Raw genomic sequence first — 23,443 nt, 5'->3', positions numbered from 1 at the left:
ACCGTGCGAGATCAGTAATGGGATTAATTAATAGTTCGGGCGATTACGCACGCGGCGATACCAAACATGTTTGTTTGTTTGTTTGTTTATTTATTTAGTTATTTATTTTTATTTGTAAAATGGGAAAAGGGGGGTGATTCAGACTTTTATTAGGGGAGGGGATTTTTTATTAATAAAAACACTTTTTTTTATTTACTTTCACTTACAGTAATATGAAGCCCCCTGGGGGACTTCTATATACACAGAACTGATCTCCCATTGAGATCAATCCTGTGTATATAATAGAGCAATGATCCATCAGATCATGGCTCTATTATAATGGTCTGCTGCAGACCATCTAAATAGATTGCCGAGTCGGGAACAGCGTCGGAGCGATGCTGAGCCCCGGCCGGCTCAGCATAACGGATCTCCCCGCCACGATCGCATCGCGGGGGGGGGAGATCCCCCACTAGACACCAGGGAGAGGGGCCACATTCACTGTTCAAATGCAGCTGTCAGCTTTGACAGCTGCATTTGAATGGTTAATTAGCCGGCCGCGGCGATCGGCCGCGCCGGCTAATACACGCGGTCCCTGGCTGCACATAGCAACCGGGGACCGCGCGTTGCAGAGAGGGCTCACGCCGGGAGCCCTCTCTGTTTACCCTTAACGGCCGCATGACGGGTATACCCGTCATGCGTCGTTAAGAGGTTAAAGAAAATATACGAGAAAAGAAAAAAAAGGCCCCAATGAATAGACACAGAACCTTTTTTTTTAAATGTCAAGTAAAATTACTGTAATACGAGAGTTGAGCTGAATGGGCCAATCAACTGCCCAAAAAATTAAAATGAACATCTGTTCAATTGGGATACAGTTAAATAGACCGTAAAAGCCCACCCGTAAAAACACGTACCATGTGATAGAGAATGGAATCTGGCCCTTGGGTTTTTCCAAGACATGCATACATCTACACCGGGTTATTGTTTTGGCAGTGCAAGATACAACCTATGCATGCATCTCTTGAGCTGTCTCCAGTTTAAATGAACAGGTAAGGGGGAAACCCCTGATGGGGTATGGGAGTAACCTTCCCACCCTTGCTTTGGTCACTCCCAAAAACAACCTCACCCTAATGGTGCATTCACATGTTGCTCCAGGGCTGTAAAACCATCATTAAATCTTTATGCTGGTCAGTACTATGTAGACTTTAGGGAATACACAGTTTCAGTGTTGAACTAGGTAGTTCCGCACTGAATTTTTTTTATTATACGCCCACCCCATAGTACAGAATGGTGGCTGAAATACAACTATACATCTGCTGAGGGTTTTAGGAAGCAGAAACCAAAAAGCAACCATTCACAGATAAATGCACTATGAACAAGGCAAGGTAACCTGCCTTTCAGCAACATATACCTGTTGGTAATAGCTTTAGAGTTTTCTTATCACATTAAGAGGACATCATTCTCTGTGAACCTAAAGCTCTAGATCACTCAAGAAACCAAAGAGCCATTAAAACATCACACAAGAAGTAACCTATCAGGAACCATTGTGCAAGCTCTAAGTACCCTCTGTCAGCTTCTGGGCCCTACCTAAAGTGCTGACAGTGTGCTGTAAGCTGGCAGTCCCCTAGTCAGGGTTTGGTGACTTTTGGTAATTTTCCGTACAGTGGATTATGCACAAGATCACTCAGACAAATGTGTTGGAGCTGTGATCTAGGGGTAAATCATCTGTCTACAGACCTGCATGCAGTTCATTCTCTGGTTCAAATCCACTGATGGAAATGAAATAGAGGTTGTTTTTTTTTCATCTTTTTTGTTGTATTATTTTTAAGGCTATGTTCACACACAGTATTTTTGCTCAGTATTTTGGGCAGTATTTTGCAACCAAAACCAGGAGTGGATTATAAACATAGAAAAGCTATAGAAACACTCATTATACAATAATGAGAAAAATCAAAGACCTCTATTAATGTCCATCAAACTGCTGGCATGTTACTAGACAGATAAGTTACCCTCAGACCACAGAGTGTTTCTTTCAAACATAAACTGCCTACAGAGGATTGATCTGCAATCAGAAATACTGGCTGACAGCTGAGCGAGCAGGAGGTTGGGCAGCATTGATTTTTCATGAAGAAGAGGGAGGAGGAAGGAGTGATGAGGTGTGGCACAAACAACTCCTCTTTGCCTCTTCATTACAGTAGCAGACCTGAGATTGTACATAATCCACTGCACAGAAAATTACCAAAAGGCACCATGCTCACTAGGGGACTGCAAGCTACAGCACACTGTCAGCACCTTAGGTAGGGCCGGAAGCTGACAGATTTCCTTTAAAAACCCCAAGAAGCGGGGCGCATGCGCGCGGCTCACTGAGGAAGACGTGTCCCACGTGAGCTTCGCTCTACCCGCGGTGAAACCAACATAAAACAGCGCCATTTCATGGCAAATCAGCTCCAAACTATGACTGGCCGGAGGGGGACTCTGCCTAGAAGTGTTCGGAAGACTAAAGAACTACTTACCAGCCGTCTTTCTCAGTCTATCCCGGACATTTTCTGCTCCATGCAGGCCTCACAGGAGGACACAGGCGCCATCTTAGCTGCCTCACAGACCTCGGAGGATGACGCAGCTCAGCTTCCAGATCCTCAAGATACCCCAGCTTTGTTTAAATCCATCAAGACTCTATTCAGGCAAGAATTACATAAAGTTCTATCTGATTTCACTACAGATAGAACTGGGTCAACGAGTCTCCGATGTGGAACAAAAGGTGGAAAAAATAACTGACACACTGGAAACAGACCGCCAAGACGTGATTGAACACGCTGAGCGTTTGGACATGATGGAGCTAAAACTTGAGGATTTGGAGAACCGTTCTCGCAGGGCAAATTTCCGGATAAGAGGTATGGCTGAATCTTATGTGGACCTGAAATCCACTGTTACTACCCTCTCCAAAGCCGTTACTACCCTCTTCTTACTTACAGATGCATCAGAAGAAATTCTCCGATTTGACAGAATACATAGGGCACTAACTAAGCCTCGCAATGTCGATACCCCCAGAGACATTATACTGCGTTTCCACTACCCTGAAATGCGGGACGTTATCATGACGGCGGCGCGCAATATGGAACCTTTGCCGGAGATGCCGCCATCAGTACACTTATACACGGATCTTGCCCCGTCCACACTAGTACGCCGGCACTACTTCCGACCCATTACCCTGGCTCTGGTGAAGCGTGGCATAAGATACGGCGGGGGTTCTCCATTCTCCCTTGGTTTTATTATTAGCGGTCATACATATCTGGTCCACACCACCCTGGAAGCACCTGAGGCCTTAAAGAAAGAGGACCCCTGCCTAAACCACAGAGGGTCCCACGCCCGATGGGCTCCTGGAATGCGCCCAAGTCTCCTGCTCGTCGCAGACTCCCCAGAGTGGAGGAAGACCCAGCACCTGACTGACTTGCTATGCTGCCATAACTGGTTTCCATCCTGCCAGCAGTTGTTTACCGCGGATAGTTATCCATGTTGCCTACCGTACCTATGGGTATGCTTGGAAGTGGATGGCATACCGTTTTGCTAGCCACTATTCCAGCCACAAGTTTACAGACTTTAATGTTTGTTCGTTTGCTTTTGTTCTCTTCTGTTCTTCAGTGCAGTCCGTGTTTTGTCTATTGTGTTTCTGTTGAGTGCCTCTCCCTCACTAGCAGGTTGATTCTTTCCCATTTGGAATGTATCTGGGTCCTGTAAGACCTATTTGCTCTACCAAAACTCTATTGCATGCCATTCTTTTTGTTATTATGTGTAGAATAATTTCTCATAATGTTCGGGGATTTACTTCCCCTATAAAGAGGAAAAAAGCCTTCAGGGACTACGTTAAACATAGACCAGATTTTATAGCACTACAGGAATGTCACTTTACCCCTAATTCCCACCCTTTTCACCCCCAATATCACCCCTACTTTCACCCCCAATATTCTGTCTACTACATGGCCACATACCCAACTAAATCTAGAGGTGTGTTGTTATTGTTTCTTAATTCTTTTCCTATTAAAATCCATGATGCTGTTGTGGACCCTGAAGGTAGGTTTCTTATTTTACAAGGTACAGTGTATGACAAGAGAATTTGCCTGGTCAACTCCTATGCTCCAACAGATGACCCCCGGACTTTCTACTCAACACTTTGTACCACCCTCTCCGATCTACAGTATGATGTTCTACTGTGGGCTGAAGACTTCAACATGGTATATAATGGTCGACTGGATAGGTCGAACACTACACCTTTGAGGCTCACAACAACTCCTCTTATCATCATCCTTTCAGACTTTGGGCATTGCAGACACCTGGAAAGAGTGTAATGGCATGGCTCGGGGTTATTCTTATTTTTCCCCTACCCATCACCATTACACTAGAATAGATTGGATACTAACCAACTCCGCATCTCTACAGCATCTTTTGTACGCCCGACATGTTATATCTGCCTGGTCTGACCATGACATAGTGTTGGCGGAGTCAGGGCCGTCTTTCCCATTGGGCAGGGTAGGCGGCTGCCCGGGGGCCCTATGACTCATGGGGGGCCCCAGTGGCAGTCGCCTACCCTGCAGAAACGGAAAGACCAGGGGCGCCCGGTCCGGTCTTCCTCACCACCAAGTGGTGCAGTAGTTGAGACTGAGAAAATAGCACGTCCGCCCGCCGCGCTATTCCCTCAGTCTCTTCTGGGCCTCAGTGATCCCTCAGGAGCTGCAGACGTGCCGCACGCAGGCACGTCTGCAGGCACCTACATCAGGTCCCCAGCGGTGACGTCACTTCCCTGACACGCCGCTGAGGACCTGAGTGGAGAGAGGAGCTGCCGTGCTTCAGCAGCTGGGAGAAGCTGCTGCCGACTGAAGATCCGGCCCGAGGAGAGGTGAGTTGTGTTTTTTTAATTTTTTTTTTAAACCCCTTCACATGTGGCCACACAGGGGGGGGAGGAGCTATTCTATATGAGGGGGGATTCACAGGGGGGGCTATTCTATATGAGGGGGGAATGCACAGGGGGGCTATTTTATAAGGGGAGGATGCACAGGGGGGCTATTTTATAAGGGGAGGATGCACAGGGGGGCTATTCTACATAGGGGGATGCATGGGGGGGGCTTTTCTACATAGGGGGATGCACAGGGGGGGCTATTCTACATAGGATGATGCACAGCGGGGCTATTCTATAAGGGGAGGATGCACGGGGGGGCTATTCTATAAGGGGAGGATGCACAGGGGGGGCTATTCTATAAGGGGAGGATGCACAGGGGGGGCTGTTCTATAAGGGGGGATGCAGGGGGGGCTATTCTATAAGGGGGGATGCACAGTGGGGCTATTCTATAAGGGGGGTGCACAGGGGGGCTATTCTACATAGGGGGATGCACAGGAGGGGCTATTCTATTAGGGGAGGATGCACGGGGGGCTATTCTATAAGGGGAAGATGCACAGGGGGGGCTATTCTATAAGGGGAGGATGCACAGGGGGGGCTATTCTATAAGGGGGGGATGCACAGGGGGGCTATTCTACATAGGGGGTGCATGGGGGGGCTATTCTATAAGGGGGGTATTCTATATGGGGGGGATGCACAGGGGGCTATTCTATAAGGGGAGGATGCACAGGGGGCTATTCTATATGGGGAGATGCACAGGGGGGCTATTCTATATGGGGGGATGCAAAGGGGGGCTATTCTATATGGGGGGGGGGTGCACAGGGGGCTATTCAATATGGGGAGATGCACAGGGGGGCTATTCTATATGGGGAGATGCACAGGGGGGCTATTCTATATGGGGGGATGCAGGTGCGTATTCTATAGGAGGGTACACAGGGGGGGCTATTCTATATGGGGGATGCAGAGAGGGCTATTCTATATGTGGCCATGCAGGGGGGGCTATTTTATATGTGGGCATGCAGGGGGGGCTATTCTATATGGGGGATGCAGGGGGGTATTCTATTTCTTTTTCTCCACATGGGGCTGCACAACACAAGGTGAGGGGGGAGGGGGATGCGGGGACTTGATCTTGTGTTGGGGGGCCTAGTCCGCAGCTGTGCCCAGGGGCCCATAGTTTTGTTAAGACGGCACTGGGCGGAGTATGATCTGACAGGGAAACTGGTCACTCCATTTAGATGGAGACTTAATGAATCTTTACTTACAAATCCCCGCATTAGACAGCAAATGCAAGAAGAACTTCATTCATTCTTCCAGACTAATGCGTCATCGGCAGACCCTTGCTGGGTATGTTTGGTCCATAAGGCTTTTATGAGGGGTAGGTTGATTGCTATAGCAACCAAAGTGAAGAAGGATCGTAATGCTGCCCAAGTCTCGCTTGAAAATAAGCTTACTAGGCTTACCATAGCCCATCAACGCAATCCAACATTATACCTATATAAACCTATCTCTGATACTAAATTACAACTTAATGCCATTCTTTCCCACATAACAGAGAAGTCGCTTCGCTGGACTCAGGCAACTTATTACAAGTGGGCAAACAAGCCAGATCTTCTTCTAGCCCGTATGCTGGCCCAAGAGCAGCGTATGAACCAAATTCATAAACTACAGGTACGACCGGGGGTTTGCTCCTCGCATCCTGACCGTATTTATAAGGCATTCCACTCTTTTTACTCCTCCCTCTACTCTGAGCCCCTTCCCCCTCACAAGCAAAAATAAGGAAGTTCCTCCGCTCCTTGCCCCTTCCCATTCTTTCACAGGAGGCCAGGGACGCTTTGAACCACCCTATAACATCAGAAGAATTGACTGAAACTATAGGCCGGTTAAAACTAGGAAAAGCCCCGAAACCTGATGGCTACTCAGCACTGTATTATAAAAAATTCTATCCCTTCTTTTGAAACCTCTCCTGTCCTTTTATAATTCTTTACATGATCGGACCTCTATCCCCCCTGAGTTCTTAGATGCTTTGATCATGGTTATCCCGAAACCCCTCAAAGACCCCACACGAACAGGAAACCATCGCCCAATCTCCCTTATAAACTTAGACACTAAACCCCTTACCTCTATTCTGTCTTCTTGGCTAAATCTTCTCCTTCCTTTCCGAATACATAGGGACCAAGTGGGCTTTATCCAAGGCTTTATCCCAGACAGGCTCCGTACAATGTACGCAAGGTATTGGACCTCATTCAGTGGTCTAAGGCTAATTCACGGCCTATGATGCTGTTAGGTCTTGACATTGAGAAGGCCTTTGATAGTGTATCCTGGACCTATCTATTCGAAGTCCTGCGTATCATGGGATTTGGAGGGTCCTTTATTCATCTACTTCACCTCTTGTCCTCTAACCCTTCTGCTTAACTTGAACTCCCTTCTTCTACTGCACAACCCATCCATATAGCGCGTGAAACTAGCCAGGGGTGCCCTTTATCTCCAGCACTTTTTGCACTTGCCATGGAGCCCTTAGCGACTTCCCTTCGTCTAAACCCGGATGTTAAAGGGGTTGATGTAGCTGACTACTCATACAAGATACACCTCTTTGTTGATGACTCCCTTCTCACACTTACCTCTCCCCTAACCACCCTCCCGAATCTTTTAGCTGTCCTTAGTAACTTTGAAAAACTCTCTGGCCTCCGAATCAACCAGTCTAAATCTGAAACTTTATATTGCAATGTTCCTTTGGCACAACAACAACTGATAAATCTAAATTTTGGTTTTAGCCCCCAATCTCGCACTCTGTCCTATTTAGGAATAAAACTTTCTTCCTCACTCTCTACGCTTTTTTCTTCCAATTATCCCTCTCTTTTTTCTTCAATCCGTGCAGACCTAATAAAATGGAATGTCCCCCACCTCTCTTGGATAGGCAGAATAAATACGGTCAGGATGGTGGTGCTACCACGTGTCCTGTATTATTTTAGGTGTCTGCCCATTCCACTGACTAACTCTGACTTGGTGAGCCTCCAACGCGACCTATTGCGATTCATTTGGAATGGCAGGAAGCCACGAATATCTAAAAAGATAATGCATATCCATAAACGTTCAGGAGGAATGTCTGTACCCCACATACGCAATTATTACAATGCTGCACGCCTGGCACAATTACTACAAATACTACAAATAACGCCCCTAGTTGGGTTCAATTAGAATCGGACTTAGTATCACCCTATTCTTTGCAAGCATTGATGTGGTCTTGTCTGCCTACTTTGCCACGCCTGCACACCGCAGCTCAAATAGGGCTTTATTCTCTGGCACTCTGGAGAAAGGTGCGCTTTAAATATAAGTTACAATCTACTGTCTCCCCGTTATCCCCATTGTTTGGTAATCCCCACTTTCCCCCCGGTTTACTGGGGTCCCAGTTTACCTGGTGGAAAGCCAATAACTTACTCAGACTACAGGATTTTTTTACGTAGAAAACGGTTATACACTGTGGAGGAATGTACCCGCCAATTTAATCCACCACCATCTGAAACATACCGGCTACAACAAATTTACTCTTTTTTTTTCCCTCTCTTAAAGCAGTTGGAGCTGAAATTTTGCCATCCGATTTTGAGAGGCTAGCTCTTTATACCCCTGATAGGGTAGGAATGTTATCGACCCTTTACAGATATCTCAATACACTCCCTCCTGATCATAAACTTCCTTACATGACCCTATGGGAGTCAGACTTGCATATTTCTATGCCCCCCCCATCAGTGGCAAACTAGCAGTGAACTACTTAGTAAAGGTAGCTGGCAGGTGGTGCTTACGGAAACTGCCCTCAAAATTCTCCATAGAACATATTATGTTCCGGCTAGGCTACATGCAATCTACCCCACTGTCTCCCCTCTTTGCTTCCGTGGCTGTCAAGCTATTGGCAACATGCCAATTTGGTGGTCGTGCCCAGTAGTACAATCCTTATGGTCACAAGTGGTTCAGCTGGTGGTGGACGTGGTGGGCTGCCCCTTCCCTAAAACACCACAGCTTTGTCTGTTCGGAGTTAAACCCTCACATATGCCTTACAGACTATTTAAATTGGCTCGATTTATATTAATGGCTGCCAGAATATATATAGCTTCCTGTTGGAAAAAAACTAATCTTTACCTAGATAAGGTGAAGGACAGAGTTAATGATATTATGTTATCTGAAAAAAATCACAGCAACTAGAGGGGATACAGTTGATGCGTTTAAAAGGACCTAGAGACCGTGATACACCTCTTCCCATGTGTAGGACATCTCATATTATATAACTACCTGTTAAGGCACCACTTGCGAACAGATTTGGTTTTTAATGTCGTACTTGTTATGTTTATTATCTGCTCTATTGTCTTTGTTTTCTTTGTTTCCTTTGGAGGCTGAAAAGGCCCATATGCTTATACTATGCTTTGTCCTAAACGTACAATAAAATTGATTTGTTTGACACTAAAAACCCCAAGAAGAGGTATTTTCCACTTAAAGGGGTTATCCAGTGCTACAAAAACATGGCCAGTTTCTTTCAGAGACAACACGACTCTTGTCTCCAGTTCAGGTGCGGTTTGCAATTAAGCTCCATTCACTTCAATGGAAATGAGCAGCAAAACCCCGCCCAAGCTGGAGACAAGAGTACTGCTGTCTCTGGAGGAAAGTGGCCATGTTTTTGCAGCGCTGGATAACCCCTTTAACATGTGTGTCCTAAAAAATGGCACTCAACTGTGCCAGGAGTGAGACCCCAAGGCTATGGTTAACAAAAGTCATGGGCATTTGTGTCTGGATAATCCTGTTCTTGGGGCATGTGTTGCACATTGTACATTGGCAGGGCATTAACCCCTTAACGACATCGGGCATAAATTTACGCCCTCGCGCCCTGGTACTTAACGCATCAGGGCGTAAATTTACGGCCGATGTTTCCCCGATCGCTGTGTGTTTGCACACAGCGATCGGGGAAGATGGCCTGCTATAAATCATAGCAGGCCATCTTAGCTTCTCGGCACGGGGGGTGGTTAACACTCCCCGTGCTTACGATCGCCGCTATTGGCTGATCAATTCAGATCAGCCAATAGCGGCGATCGGAACCTTTCCGGGTCATAGGTGACTTGGTGACCTGGAAAAAAATGGCGGTCGGTGCTGTCCAAAGACGGCACCGACCGCCATTACTGTAAAAAGTAATGGTGGTCACGGTGCCACCGGCCCGATTGCCGTGAACGGCCGGCCGGTATCGGCCGGCCGTTCACGGCGGTCGGGCCGGTGGCACGGCGATTATTGTCCACAAAAATAGTAAATACCTGCTCTGGACCCCTCAGCTACCTAGCTGAGGGGTCCAGAGCAGGTATTTGTACATTACTTACCTGTCCTGGGGTCCTGATCGGTGTCTTCCGGGTTTGCGGCGTCCTCCGTCTTTCCGTCGGGTCTTCGGCTATTTCCGGCAGTCCCCATCGGCTTTTTTTGGCTCCAGCCTTGTCTTTTTCCGGATTTTGCGCTCTGCAGCCCTCTAGCGGCTGATATGTGTAATACACTTATCAGCAGCTACAGGGATGTTCAGAATGTAGAAAAAGTTTTTGTTTTTTTTTCCAAATTTTTTTTTTCTATTTTCCGCACCCTATCGCCGCTGAGTGTTGATCAGCATCGCATGAAAGTGCGCTGCTAATCAGCAACTCCTCCTTTTTGGCGTAGGGTGTTTTTTTTCTATATTCTACTGCCACGGTCTGCTGATAAGTGCCGCACATAAGTGCGGCATTTATCAGCAACTCCTTTGTTTTTTATACTTACTGTAAAAAAACACGTAAAAAACACTACATTACACCACACTACATTGAATAAAGTTTGACACTACACCACTACATACCCCATATACCAATCCCCGTATAAAGATGGCCCCCAGGGTGTTTTCGGCGTCAGAGGGATACGTTATTATTGCCTCCGACACAGAAACAGCCAGTGAGTATTAATACTTTTTTCCTCCATTCATCCTCATCATCCTCATCATCCAGTGACGTGTCTGGGGGTAGCGTAACGTACGCTGCCCCCCAGACACGTCTTTTCCGCCAGTACCGTCCCAATAAGAGATGAAGGTATGAAATTCTACAAACTCTGTGAGAGTACCTCAGGGTACACTTACAGATTTAGGGTACGTGCACACTGCGGAATGGCGAAGGATAACCCTTCGTGCATTCCGCACTGGCACCTGCCGGCGGACTAATGCGGGCGCGTGTCTCCACCCGTGTCATAGACTCCAATCTATGCATGGGCGGATTCCATCGTCTATCCAAAGAATGAACACGTTGGACGGAGAGCGGAATCCGCCCGTGCATAGAATGGAGTCTATGACCTGGATGGAGACGTGCGCCTGCATCACTCCGCCGGTGGGTGCCAGCTGTGGAATGCACGAAGGGTTATCTGTCGCGATTCCGCAGTGTGCACGTACCCTTAGAGTGTATGTAGGAAGGGACACCCGAATCCAGCCCCAGTTGCCCCCAGATGCCCCCTCCCCCCCATCCTCGGAACAAGTGGGAATATCGTCCAGGAACTGATCTTCCCACTGCTGGATAAAGGTTACCACCTGTACGGGGATAACTTTTATACCAGCACCCCCTCTTCCGGTCCGTCGCTGCCCGAGCTACTGTAGTTTGTGTCACGATCCGAACATATCAGAAGTAGTAATAGCGCCCTAATATTTAGCAGCCATAGAGCGGACCCAGCGCTTCTGGATATGAAGGACCCCGTATCGCACCAGGACAACATTTTCCAGGTGACGTCCCCCACACTGGAGAATGGGAGACCCCAGAAGAAGTGCAGAGTGTGGCGTAACAGGGGGCCTCTGCATACTGGATCGCTTCAAGGCGCACCACACGTCACTGGGGTTCTACATTATCTAAATTCTGTCCCTTATTCCTATTTCAGAGGTCACGTTGATCCGGGGATTATTCTGATCTCCATTATGGAGTCGGGAAGGAATTTTTCCCCTGCGAGGAGTCTACTTTCGTCTGCCTTACGAGGGTTTTTTGCCTTTCTCTGTATCAACACAGATTGAGTTTGATGGACTCCTGTAATTTTCAACCTTATAAACCAATAATTGGCCTAATACCCCCAAATAAATTAGAATTGTCCCTTTTCTCCAGCTAAATAGGTATGGTCGCCATTCCCATTAGAGACTTGCCATGATGCAATTACAAAGCCTCTGTGCGGCCAGGACAGTAGAAACCCCCCACAAGTGACCCCATTCTGGAAACTACACCCCATAAGGAATCTAACAAGGGGGGCAGCAGGGATATGGCCCCCTGGTGACGGCCACATTTGGGACGTGAAAATGAAAAAAATGGTATTTTTTATTTTCTCGGCACATGTTCTACGTAAGTGCCCGTCACCAGTGGGGTCCATATGCTCACTGCACCCCTTGTTAGATTCCATATGGGGTGTAGTTTCCAGAATGGGGTCACTTGTCAGGGGTTTCTACTGTCCTGGCAGCACAGAAGCTTTGTAAATGCGACATGGCCTCCATCCTCCATTCCAGCCTCTAAATGGCGCTCTGTCCCTTTGTTGGCTTGCCCTGTGCCCATATGGCACATTATGCCCACATGTGGGGTATTTTCGTACTCAGGGGAAACTACCCTACACGTTTTGTTTTCATTTTCTTTTTTAACCCCTTATGGAAATGGAAAAAATCAAGGCTAGACCAACATTTAGTGTAATTTTTGTAAAATTTTTACTCTAAATCATTAATCTTGTCATGATTTTTTCAAGGGGCTAAAAGATAAAAAAAAAACACTAAATGTGTAGCGCAATTTCCCCTGAGTACGGAAATACCCCACATGTGGACTTAAAGCGCCATGCGGGTGCAGGGTAAGCCTCCGAAGGGAAGGAGCGCCATTTGGTTTTTGAAGGCTGGATTTGGATGGAATGGATTTCGAGGGGCCATGTTGCATTCAAAAGGCTCCTGTGTTGCCAAAACAGTTGAAACCCCCCACAAGTGACCCCATTATGGAAACTACACCCCTCAAGTAATATAACAAGAGGTGTAGTGAGCATATGGACCCCACTGGTGACGGGCACAAATGTGGAACAATGTGGCGTGAAAATGAAATATTACATTTTTTACACTATAATGTTGGTTTAGCCTTGAATTTATCATTTTCACAAGGGGTTAAAAGAGGAAAAAAAACCAAAATGTGTAGAGCAATTCCCCGGAGTCCGTAAATACCCCACATGTGGACATAAAGCGCCATGTGGGCGCAAGGCAAGCCTCTGAAGGGAGGCTTGGATTTTGGAGGTTGGATTTGGCTAGAATGGATGATGAACACCATGTCGCATTTACACAGCCCTCGTGCTGCCAAAACACTGGAAACCCCCCACAAGTGACCCCATTCTGGAAACTGCACCCCTCAATGAATCTAACAAGGAGTGCAGTGAGGATATTGACCCCTTGATGACGGGCACATTTGTGCCATGAAAGTGAAAAAATTAAAATATTCCCTTTCACGTCACATTGTTCCACATTTGTGCCTGTCACCAGTGGGGTCCATATGCTCACTGAACCCTTTGTTAGATTCCTTGAGGGGTGTAGTTTCCAGAATGGGGTCACTTGTGGGGGGTTTCCAGTGTCTTGGCAGCACAAGGGCTCTGTAAATGCGACATGGCCCTTGAAATCCTTTCCAGTGAAATTCAGCTTCCAAAAGCCAATTGGCGCTTCTTCCCTTTGGAGGCTCGTCCTGCGCCCCCTTGGCGCTTTATCGCCACATGTGGGCTATTTCCGTACTCGGGAGAAACTGCGCTACACATTTTGTGTCTTTTTTTTCCTATTATCCCTTTAAGAAAATGAAAAATTGAAGGCTAGAACAACGTTTTAGTGTAAAAAAAACTAATTTTCTTTTTTCACGCCATATTGTTCGGAAAATCTGTGAAGCACCTGTGGGGTCCATATGCTCACCGCACCCCTTGTTACATTCCTTGAGGGGTGTAGTTTTCTAAATGGTGTCCTTTTAGGGGTGTTTTTTAGGTTTTAGCACCCCAGAGCCTCTGCCAACCTGAAGTGATACGGTCAAAAATGACCAAATATAACGGAGGCGTTGAAATTCACTAGGCACTCCTTTATATCTGAGGCTCGTGGTTGCGTCAAATAGCGCAATAGGGCCACATATGGGGTATTTCTATAAACTGTAGAAACGGAGCAATCAATATTGGGGTGCATTTCTCTGGTAATAGGTTTATAATTATGAAAAATATTGGATTATAATAAAATCTCTGCACAGAAAATTAAAATTTTCTAATTTCTTACACACTTAGCTTTTATTTCTGTGACTCCCCTAAAGGGTTAAAAAAATTTTTGGATATGCTTTTGCAGAGTGTGGGGGGTGCAGTTTCTGAAAAGTGGTGCAATGTGGGGCTTTCTAACATACAGGCCCATCAAATACACTTTAAACCTGGACAGGTCCCTAAATATATCTGATTTTGAAATTTTACAGAAAATTTGGAAATTTGCTGCTAATGTTTTAAGCTTTCTATTGTCTAAAAAAATGAAAGATCGTTTAATAAATGCCGCCAACATAAAGTAGACATGTTGCTAATGCTATTTAATATATAATTTATGTGGTATAACTACTTTCTGTATAAGCAAAAAAGTTTCAAAGTTGGAAAAATGCATTTTTTTAGGTTATTTGGGGTTTTTTCATAAAGATTCGTTATGAGTATCGACTCCAATTTTCCAGAAATGTAAAGAACAATATGTCACGAGAAAACAATCTCAGAATCAGCTGGATAGGTAAAAGCATCCCGAAGTTATTAATGAATAAAGTGACACTGGTCATATTCATAAAATTTGTCTCTGTCATTAAAGCCATTTCAGGCTCTGTCCTTAAGGGGTTAAGCAGGCAGTGGCGTAGCCACCGTGGTCGCGGGGGTCGCCGCCGCGACCGGGCCCGCCACAAAGGGGGGCCCTCAGGGCCCCGCAAGGCCCTCCCTTTCAATCACTCTTGTGACCGCAAGCATTGTTTTGCTCGCGGTCACAAGAGTCCGACTCTGTCTGCCCCCGGCTGCTGCGCAGCTGCCGGGGATGTCGCGTCTTATCCCCGGCAGCGCACGCATCCCAGAGCTCCCTGCGCGCCTTGGGCCCTGACTTCCGGTTCCGGCGCGCAGGGAGCTCTGGGATGCGCGCGCTGCCGGGGATAAGACACGACACCCCCGGCAGCCGCGCAGCAGCCGGGGACAGACCGAAGGAGTGAGGATCAACGTGGGAGCGCGTTGTCAGGTGAGTTAAGTTTTGTTTTTTATCAGCCTGTACGGGTGGGGGGAAAGAGGGGGGCATCTATGAGGGTGGGGGGAAAGGGGACCATCTATAAGGGAGGAGGGGGGGTGAAGGGGACCATCTATAAGGGAGGAGGGGGGGGTGAAGGGGACCATCTATAAGGGAGGAGGGGGGGGGGGTGAAGGGGACCATCTATAAGGGAGGAGGGGGGTTTAAGGGGACCATCTATAAGGGAGGAGGGGGGGTGAAGGGGACCATCTATAAGGGAGGAGGGGGGGTGAAGGGGACCATCTATAAGGGGGGGGGGTGAAGGGGACCATCTATAAGGGAGGGGGGGTGAAGGGGGCCATCTATAAGGGAGGGGGGGTGAAGGGGACCATCTATAAGGGAGGAGGGGGGGGTGAAGGGGACCATCTATAAGGGAGGAGGGGGGGGGTGAAGGGGACCATCTATAAGGGAGGAGGGGGGGGGGTGAAGGGGACCATCTATAAGGGAGGAGGGGGGGTGAAGGGGACCATCTATAAGGGAGGAGGGGGGGTTAAGGGGACCATCTATAAGGGAGGAGGGGGGGTGAAGGGGACCATCTATAAGGGAGGAGGGGGGGTGAAGGGGACCATCTATAAGGGAGGAGGGGGGGTGAAGGGGGCCATCAATAAGGGAGGGGGGTGAAGGGGGCCATCTATAAGGGAGGGGGGGTGAAGGGGGCCATCTATAAGGGAGGGGGGTGAAGGGGGCCATCTATAAGGGAGGGGGGAGGGGGGGGTGAAGGGGATCATCTATAAGGGAGGGGGGGGGGTGAAGGGGACCATCTATAAGGGAGGGGTGGGAGAGGGGGCCATCTATAAGGGAGGGGTGTGTGAAGGGGACCATCTATAAGGGAGGGGGGGTGAAGGGGACCATCTATAAGGCAGGGGGGGTGAAGGGGACCATCTATAAGGGAGGGGGGGGGGGTGAAGGGGACCATCTATAAGGGAGGGGGGAAAGGGGACCATCTATAAGGGAGGGGGGGGAAGGGGACCATCTGTAAGGGAGGGGGGGAGAGGGGGCCATCTATAAGAGAGGGTGGGGGGAGAGGGGGCCATCCATAAGGGAGGGTGAGGAGAGAGGGGGCCATCTATAAGGGAGGGTGGGGGGAGAGGGGGCCATCTATAAGGAGGGCAACATGGGGGGAGAGGGGCCATCTATTTGGGGGGGGCAACATAGGGGGAGAGGGAATACACAGAGGGGGGCATATATTATTAGGGGGTCACATAGAGTCAGGGCTACCCACTAAAGGAGTGTGTAAAGGGGACAATACAGATGTGCAGTGTGTATATAGATGAGGATGGTGCCAGAGTGAGGAGACTAATATGTCTGTCTGGCAGATTCTGTGGATTCGTGGCTCGGAGAAGTTCTCATAACGGCCCAGGGCAAATGGAGAAGAAGATGAAAAGGGAAGAACTCCGATCAGAGAAGACGTCCCCTGTGAGTCACCTGATATATCTGCACTGTAATGTATATGGTGTATAGAGCCTGTGTAGAGCTGGGGCCACCTCTATATGACTGGATGAGGTGATTTAGTGTACTGGATTTGGTCAGTAACAATATGGTGGTGATGGTAGTGATTGTGGTGTGGCAGTAATGTTTCCTTCCTATATACTGGTATTACTGGTAATATAGGTCTCAGTATACAGGATTTGGTCGGTAACAGTATGGCAGTAATATGTACGGTGATAATACTTTCTCTTCCAATATGCTGGTGTTAGTGGTAATATCTGTCTTGGTGTGTGTGTGTGTGTATATATATATATATATATATATATATTATATATACACACACCAATAGCATCACTTGGTCGTGAAAGGAGGAAGGGGGGGGGGGGGGGGCCCAAGTTGGCCTCTCGCACCAGGGCCCAGGAGACATTAGCTACGCCCCTGTAAGCAGGTATGGAAAATATATGCTATGCTGGGCCAATTCTACTTTACACCAGTTTGATAAATCTGCCCCAGGGTTTTTTTTAAATATATCCAAATTGACTATGGGTATTTGCTACAGGATTATCCTATTAATTTTTGGCCTAAGAGGGTATGTTAGAAAACAAAAAAAAAAAGGATACTTAAGGTGGGTAAATATTTCATTGGGGACTTTACTTTTGATGGAGACTGGTAAGTGCCCTGGGGGTCTCGGTTCTTCAGACCAAACCCCGACCCACTTTATGGTCACAAATGTTACATATGGTGGAATGGTCTTTTCCGCCACCAAGACGGAAGAAATGCTACACTGCTGATGTCAGTGAGTGGTTTTTCCGAGCAGGCACACTGGTAGCCTATTTTGGACTGCTGCCCTAAAATACCTATTAAGTGCTAGGGCCTTTCTGACGTCTTTTGGCTGATGCTCTGCTCCTACCCCTTTTCCCTCCTGAGCCAGAATCTTTGGATGTGGCCTGATGCTGGTTCAGGATTTCATTTGTGAATGTGGGTTCTAAGTGGGGTCTGCAACGTCATCATCATCATCATCATCATAATCTGGAACAAACTTATCCTCTCCCAAGCTTTCCCCCTCCATAGCCTGCAGTATCCCGTACTGCATCCAGAAGCTGCCCCTGTCTGGCACTCCTCACTGCTCTGTGGCGTATCAACTTCGGGAGTCACAGCGCTTCTTCCAAATTCCTGCCTCTCAGGAGATTCCTCCAATAAATCTAATAAATTTAGCGTCTCAGGGTCTAGCCAATATGTTAGGCTTACCAGGAACTGGTGATAGCAATGGCAATTTAAATTGGGTTTTCTACACCCAATCACCACTCCCATGAGTCTGCCTTTGACTGGGACTACCTTCTGTGCCACATTGGCTGCTGACACTGGCTGTACCCTGAAAAGGGCCATATTTTGTGGCACGCTTGGACATCTATTGTTTATTTTTAAATGGAACCAAATATATATTTTTTTATTGTAATGCAATAATCCTGTCTTAACAGCACTCAGTGACTTGCTGTAATGCACAACCTGCACCCAGTCACTTGTTATGCACACCCAATGACTTGGTATTAGGAACACCAAGTGACTTGCTATAATGCACAACCTGCACACAGTCACTTGTTATACACACGCAGTTACTTTGTATAATGTACACCTAGCAACTTGCTGTAATGCACAACCTGCACCCAGTCACTTGGGATAATGTACACCCACTGACTTGCTATAATAAACAACCTGCACCCAGTCTCTTGTTATGCACACCTAGGGACTTGGTATAATGTACACCCAGTGGCTTGCTATAATGCACAACCAGCCCCCAGTAACTTTGTATACTGGACACTGGCTGCACAGCTCCCACAGAAGATCCCCCACAATCCACCCTCCTATCCTCTCCTCTCTGTCCCTATCTCTATGGATTTCTCCTGCCTGCTGAAACCTACTCTCTACTACACACACAGCCAACTGTGCCCCTGCAAGAAGTAGCTCACCCTATATAGAGGGGGAGGAGAAAGTCCTCTACAAACTAAAAACAGTATAAACAGTATAGCAATCAGTATGTGGTATATAATGTATAGTAAGTGCATAAAGCTAAAAACACAGCAGCAGTTTGTAGATACAGGATGGAACTGCAGATCCCCATAATGCAGTAGGGTAGTACACCAGACTAGAATAGAGAAGCAGGGCTGCTGTCAGAGGTCTGTGTGGTCACATGACTGCAGAGGGGAAAGTGTTCAACATGGACCAATCAGGACTGACAGAGACTGCAGGGAGCATGAAGAAATAAGCAGGGCAGATGGGGGCTCTGTATAGCAGCACTCTCTGTGTATCTGTGCCTCTTTAGATCTGCTATGATTTAGAAGGTGAGGGAGACTTCCTGGGTCGGAGTACAATGCTGTAGGCCTTTCTTTGTAGACCACTTCCCTCCCCAAATCGCCCTCCCACTTAGTACAAGGAGCTCTTAAACCAAAGCAATGCTCTTAAACCAAGTCACAATTTAACCCCTTCAAGACCAAGCCTATTTGCACCTTAATGACCAGGCTCATTTTTCAAAATCTGACCTGTCTCACTTTATGCGCTTATAGCTCAGTGATGCTTTAACGTATGCTTCTGATTATGATTCTGAGATTGTTTTTTCGTCACATATGGTACTTTATATTAGTAGAAAAATTTGGTCACTACTTTGTGTGTTTTTTGTAAAAAACATCAAAATATCATGAAAAATTAAAGAAATTAGCATTTTATGAACTTTGAAATTCTCTGCTTCTAAAAAAAGAAAGTCGTATCACATAAATTAGTTACTAAGTCACATTACCAATATGTCCTCTTTATTCTGGCTTCATTTCATAAACATATTTTACTTTTTTAGGGTGTTACAGGACTTAGAAATTTATCAGCAAATCACCACATTTTCCTGAAAGTTTCCAAAACTGATTTTTTTAGTGACCAGTTCTTTTTTTAAGTTGATTTAGGAGGTTTGTATACTGGAAACCCCCATAAGTGACCCCATTTTGGAAACTACACACCTTAAAGAATTAATCTAGGGGTATAATGAGCATTTTAACCCTACAGGGGCTGGAGGAAAGTATTCACTATTAGGCCGTAAAAAATTTAAAATTTCCAATAATATATACATTTAGATTAAAGTTTGTCATTTTCAAAAGGAACATGAGAGAAAAAGCACCCCAAAATTTGTAACGCAGGTTCTCTTGAGTACTACGGTACCCCATATGTGGGCGTAAACCACTGTATGGGCACACAGCGGGGCTCAGAAGGAAGGGAGCGCCAATTAGCTTTTCCATTGCAGATTTTGCTGAAGAAGTTTCCGAGCGCCAGGTGCGTTTGCAGAGCCCCTGTAGTGTCAGCAGAGAAAAAAAAAACATAAGTCACCCCATTTTGGAAATACACCCCTCAAAGAATTCATCTTGGGGTAGGATGATCATTTTGACCCCACAGGTGTTAGAGGAAAGTATTCAAAATTAGACAGTGAAAATGAAAAACTCTAATTTTTCCAATAATATGTTTGTTTAGTTTGAAATTTCTCAATTTCACGAGGAACAAGAGAAAAAAAGTACCCCAAAATTTGTAACGCAGGTTCTCCTGAGTAAAAAGGTACCTCATATGTGGGCATAAACCACTGCATGGGCACACAGCGGAGCTCAGAAGGAAAGGAGCGCCAATTAGCTTTTTCAATGCAGATTTTGCTGAAGAGGTTTCTGAGCGCCAGGTGCGTTTGCAGGGTCCCTGTAGTGCCAGCGGAGTAAAATATCGCCATAAGTCACCCCATTTAGGAAAGTGCACCCCTGAAGGAATTCATTTTGGGGTGTGGTGAGCATTTTGACCCCACAGGTATTAGAGGAAAGTATTCAAAAGTAGACAGTAAAAATGAAAAACTCAAATTTTTCCAATAATATGTTCCTTTAGTTTGAAATTTCTCAATTTCACGAGGAACAGGGGAGAAAACTCACCCCAATATATGTAACGCAGGTTCTCCTGAGTAGAACGGTACCCCATATGTGGGCATAAACCACTGTATGGGCACACAGCCGGACTCAGAAGGAAAGGAGCGCCAATTAGCATTTTCCGTGTAGATTTTTCTGAAGAAGTTTCTGAGCGCCGGGTGCATTTGCAGTGCCCCTGTAATGTCTACAGAATAGAACCCCCCAAAAGTCACCTTATTTTGGAAAGTACACCCCTCAAAGACTTCATCTTGGGTAGGATGAGCATTTTGACCCCACAGGTATTAGAGTAAAGTAAACAATGAAAGGAAAAAATGTCAGCTCACCATCCCGCTAAAGTGTCCACAGTGGAAATCCAGTGTCCTGTAGATAGGAGCACGTGTAGAACGAGATATTGCGAGCCGTAACTCGTATAGGATCCAATGGAAAGGTGAAGTCCACAGCTCCTTAAAATGTGAAAATCTTTATTTTGCGTCCAACATCAAACAAAAATAAACATACTAAATAAAAACAAATGCCTACGCGTTGTGGAAATACACTCCTTAATCATGGCAGCTGTGGACTTCACCTTTCCATTGGATTAGAGGACAAAATTGGCCAGTAATAATGAAAAACTCGATTTTTTTCCAATCATATTGTCAGGATGGTATCTTTGCGGAGCGTCATGCGTCCCTCTGCTCATGCTGTGCGGCCGAGAAGGTGCTGATTTTCTTGCATTCTGTTTCTGTGTTTTGTTTTGTAGTGTGTGAACACTGGTTATTTGCTCACCTTGAGAGACACACCCGACTTTTCCTGCTGAGCTCTGTCTGGCATGTCAGGGTTAATCTGTGTTTTGGTTCTGCTGTGACTGACAGGTCTTCCTGCCAGTGGATCTGTTTCGTTCTCAGCTGTCTGTGCTTGGAGTTCAGGGGGATGGTCCAATTATGTTCTGGATCAGAACCCTGGCCTCCTATATAACTACCTCAGTCTGGGATATCTGGGCCGGATATTGAGCTTGTCTCTGCCTGGTTCTGTGTTTCTATTCTTGCTCTGTTGATTCTGACCCTGCTTTGCCTTTCTGACCATTCTTGTTTGCTGCCTGCCCCTGACCATACTGCCTGTATATTGACTTTGCCTTCGGATTGTGATTTTGTACTTTTGCTGCCCGTTTGTTGTGACCCGGACTGTTGACCATTCGTTATTGTGTTTTGTCTGTCTGTCTTGTCCTTGTGTCCCACCTAGCCAGTGCAGGGACTGACGCCCAGTTGCTCGCCGCCATTTTAGGGCGGATTGTGGCAAATAGGTAGAGGACAGTGGGCGGGGCTGAGCTTAGGGCTCACTGTTTGTCTTGTCCTGCTGTCCGGTTCCTGACACAAATGTTGGTTTAGTTTGAAATTTAAAAATTTCACAAGGAAAAGAAGAAAAAATGTATAACGGTACCCCATATGTGGGCATAAACCACTATATGCGCACACAGCGGGGCTCAGAAGGGAAGGAGTGCCAATTTGCTGGAGCAAAACCGCAGCTAGTAATAGTTATTAGAATAGTGCAATTACTAAAATAAAATAAAAAAAAATAAGATTACAGGTATTGTGGGCTGGTTACAGACAGTCTGGGGTGGTTTCGGGTAATCTGAAGGTGGTTACGGGCAACCTTGGGTGGTCACGGGCAACTTGCTGTGGTTACGGCAACCTGGGGTGGTTAGAGGCAACCTGGGTTGGTTAGAGGCAAACCGGGGTGGTTACGGGCAACGTGAGGTGGATACGGACAACCTGCTGTGGTTACAGGCAACGTGGGGTGGTTACGGGCAATGTGGGGTGGTTACGGACAATCTGGGGTGGTTACGGACAAACTGAAGTCCTTATAGGTAATCTGAGGTGGGTACCTTTAATCTGGCGTGGTTACTGGCAATCTGGAGGGGGTCATTGGCAATTTGGGGTGGTTAGAGGCAAGGTTCGGTTGTCAGTGGCAAGGTGCGGTTGTCAATAGCAAGGAGCGGTTGTCAGTGGCAAGGTGCGGTGGTCAGAGGTGACATGCGGTGGTCAGAGGCAAGGTGCGGTGGTCAGAGGTGAAGTCTGGTGGTTAGAGGCAAGGTGCGGTGGTCAAAGGCAAGGTGCGGTGGTCAGAGGCAAGGTGCGGTGGTCAGAGGCGACCTGCGGTGGTTGCGTGCAATCTGGGGGGTTACATGTAATCTGGCATGATTACGGGCAACCTGGGGTGGTTATGCGCAACCTACGGTGGTTACGGGCAACCTGGGGGGGTTACAGACCATCTAGGATTGCTACGGATAAACTGAAGTGCTTATAGGTAATTTGGGGTGGTTACAGGCAATCTGAAGGGGGTCACTGGCAACGTGCGGTGGTTAGAGGCAACATGCGGTGGTTAGAGGCAACGTGCGGTGGTTACGGGCAACGTGCGGTGGTTACGGGCAACGTGCGGTGGTTACGGGCAACGTGCGGTGGTTACAGGCAACGTGCGGTGGTTAAGTGTAATCTGGGGGGTTACGTGCAATCTGTCGCGATTACAAACAACCTGGGGTGGTTACGGGCAATCTGCGGTGGTTACGGGCAATCTGCGGTGGTTACTGGTAATCTGGGGGGGTTAGGAGTAATTATTTGGGAGTAAACTGCAATTATTACTACAATAAAATGTATGTTGTTTTTTTTTGTATGTTTGTCACTTTTTGTACTTTACCCATTCATTTTCACTGTATTTCTATGATTACTGTGATATTTTCTATCACAGTAACCATAGTACAGTGACAGAGACCAAATTGGTCTCTGTCACTTTAAACTTTCAGAGTTGGCTGGTTCTGGAGCGCATGCGCACTTCAGAACTAGCCAGGACGCCGAGGAGGAAGGACCTCCCAGGATCAGGTGAGTATATGGGGAAGGGAGGGTGATTGGGGATGGGGGGTGACTGGGGGGGTGGGGGGCGACTTGGGGGGGA

This window comes from Dendropsophus ebraccatus, chromosome 7 (genome assembly GCF_027789765.1).
Source record: "Dendropsophus ebraccatus isolate aDenEbr1 chromosome 7, aDenEbr1.pat, whole genome shotgun sequence".
Lineage (NCBI taxonomy): Eukaryota > Metazoa > Chordata > Amphibia > Anura > Hylidae > Dendropsophus > Dendropsophus ebraccatus.
Note: the sequence above shows the minus strand (reverse complement) of the source record.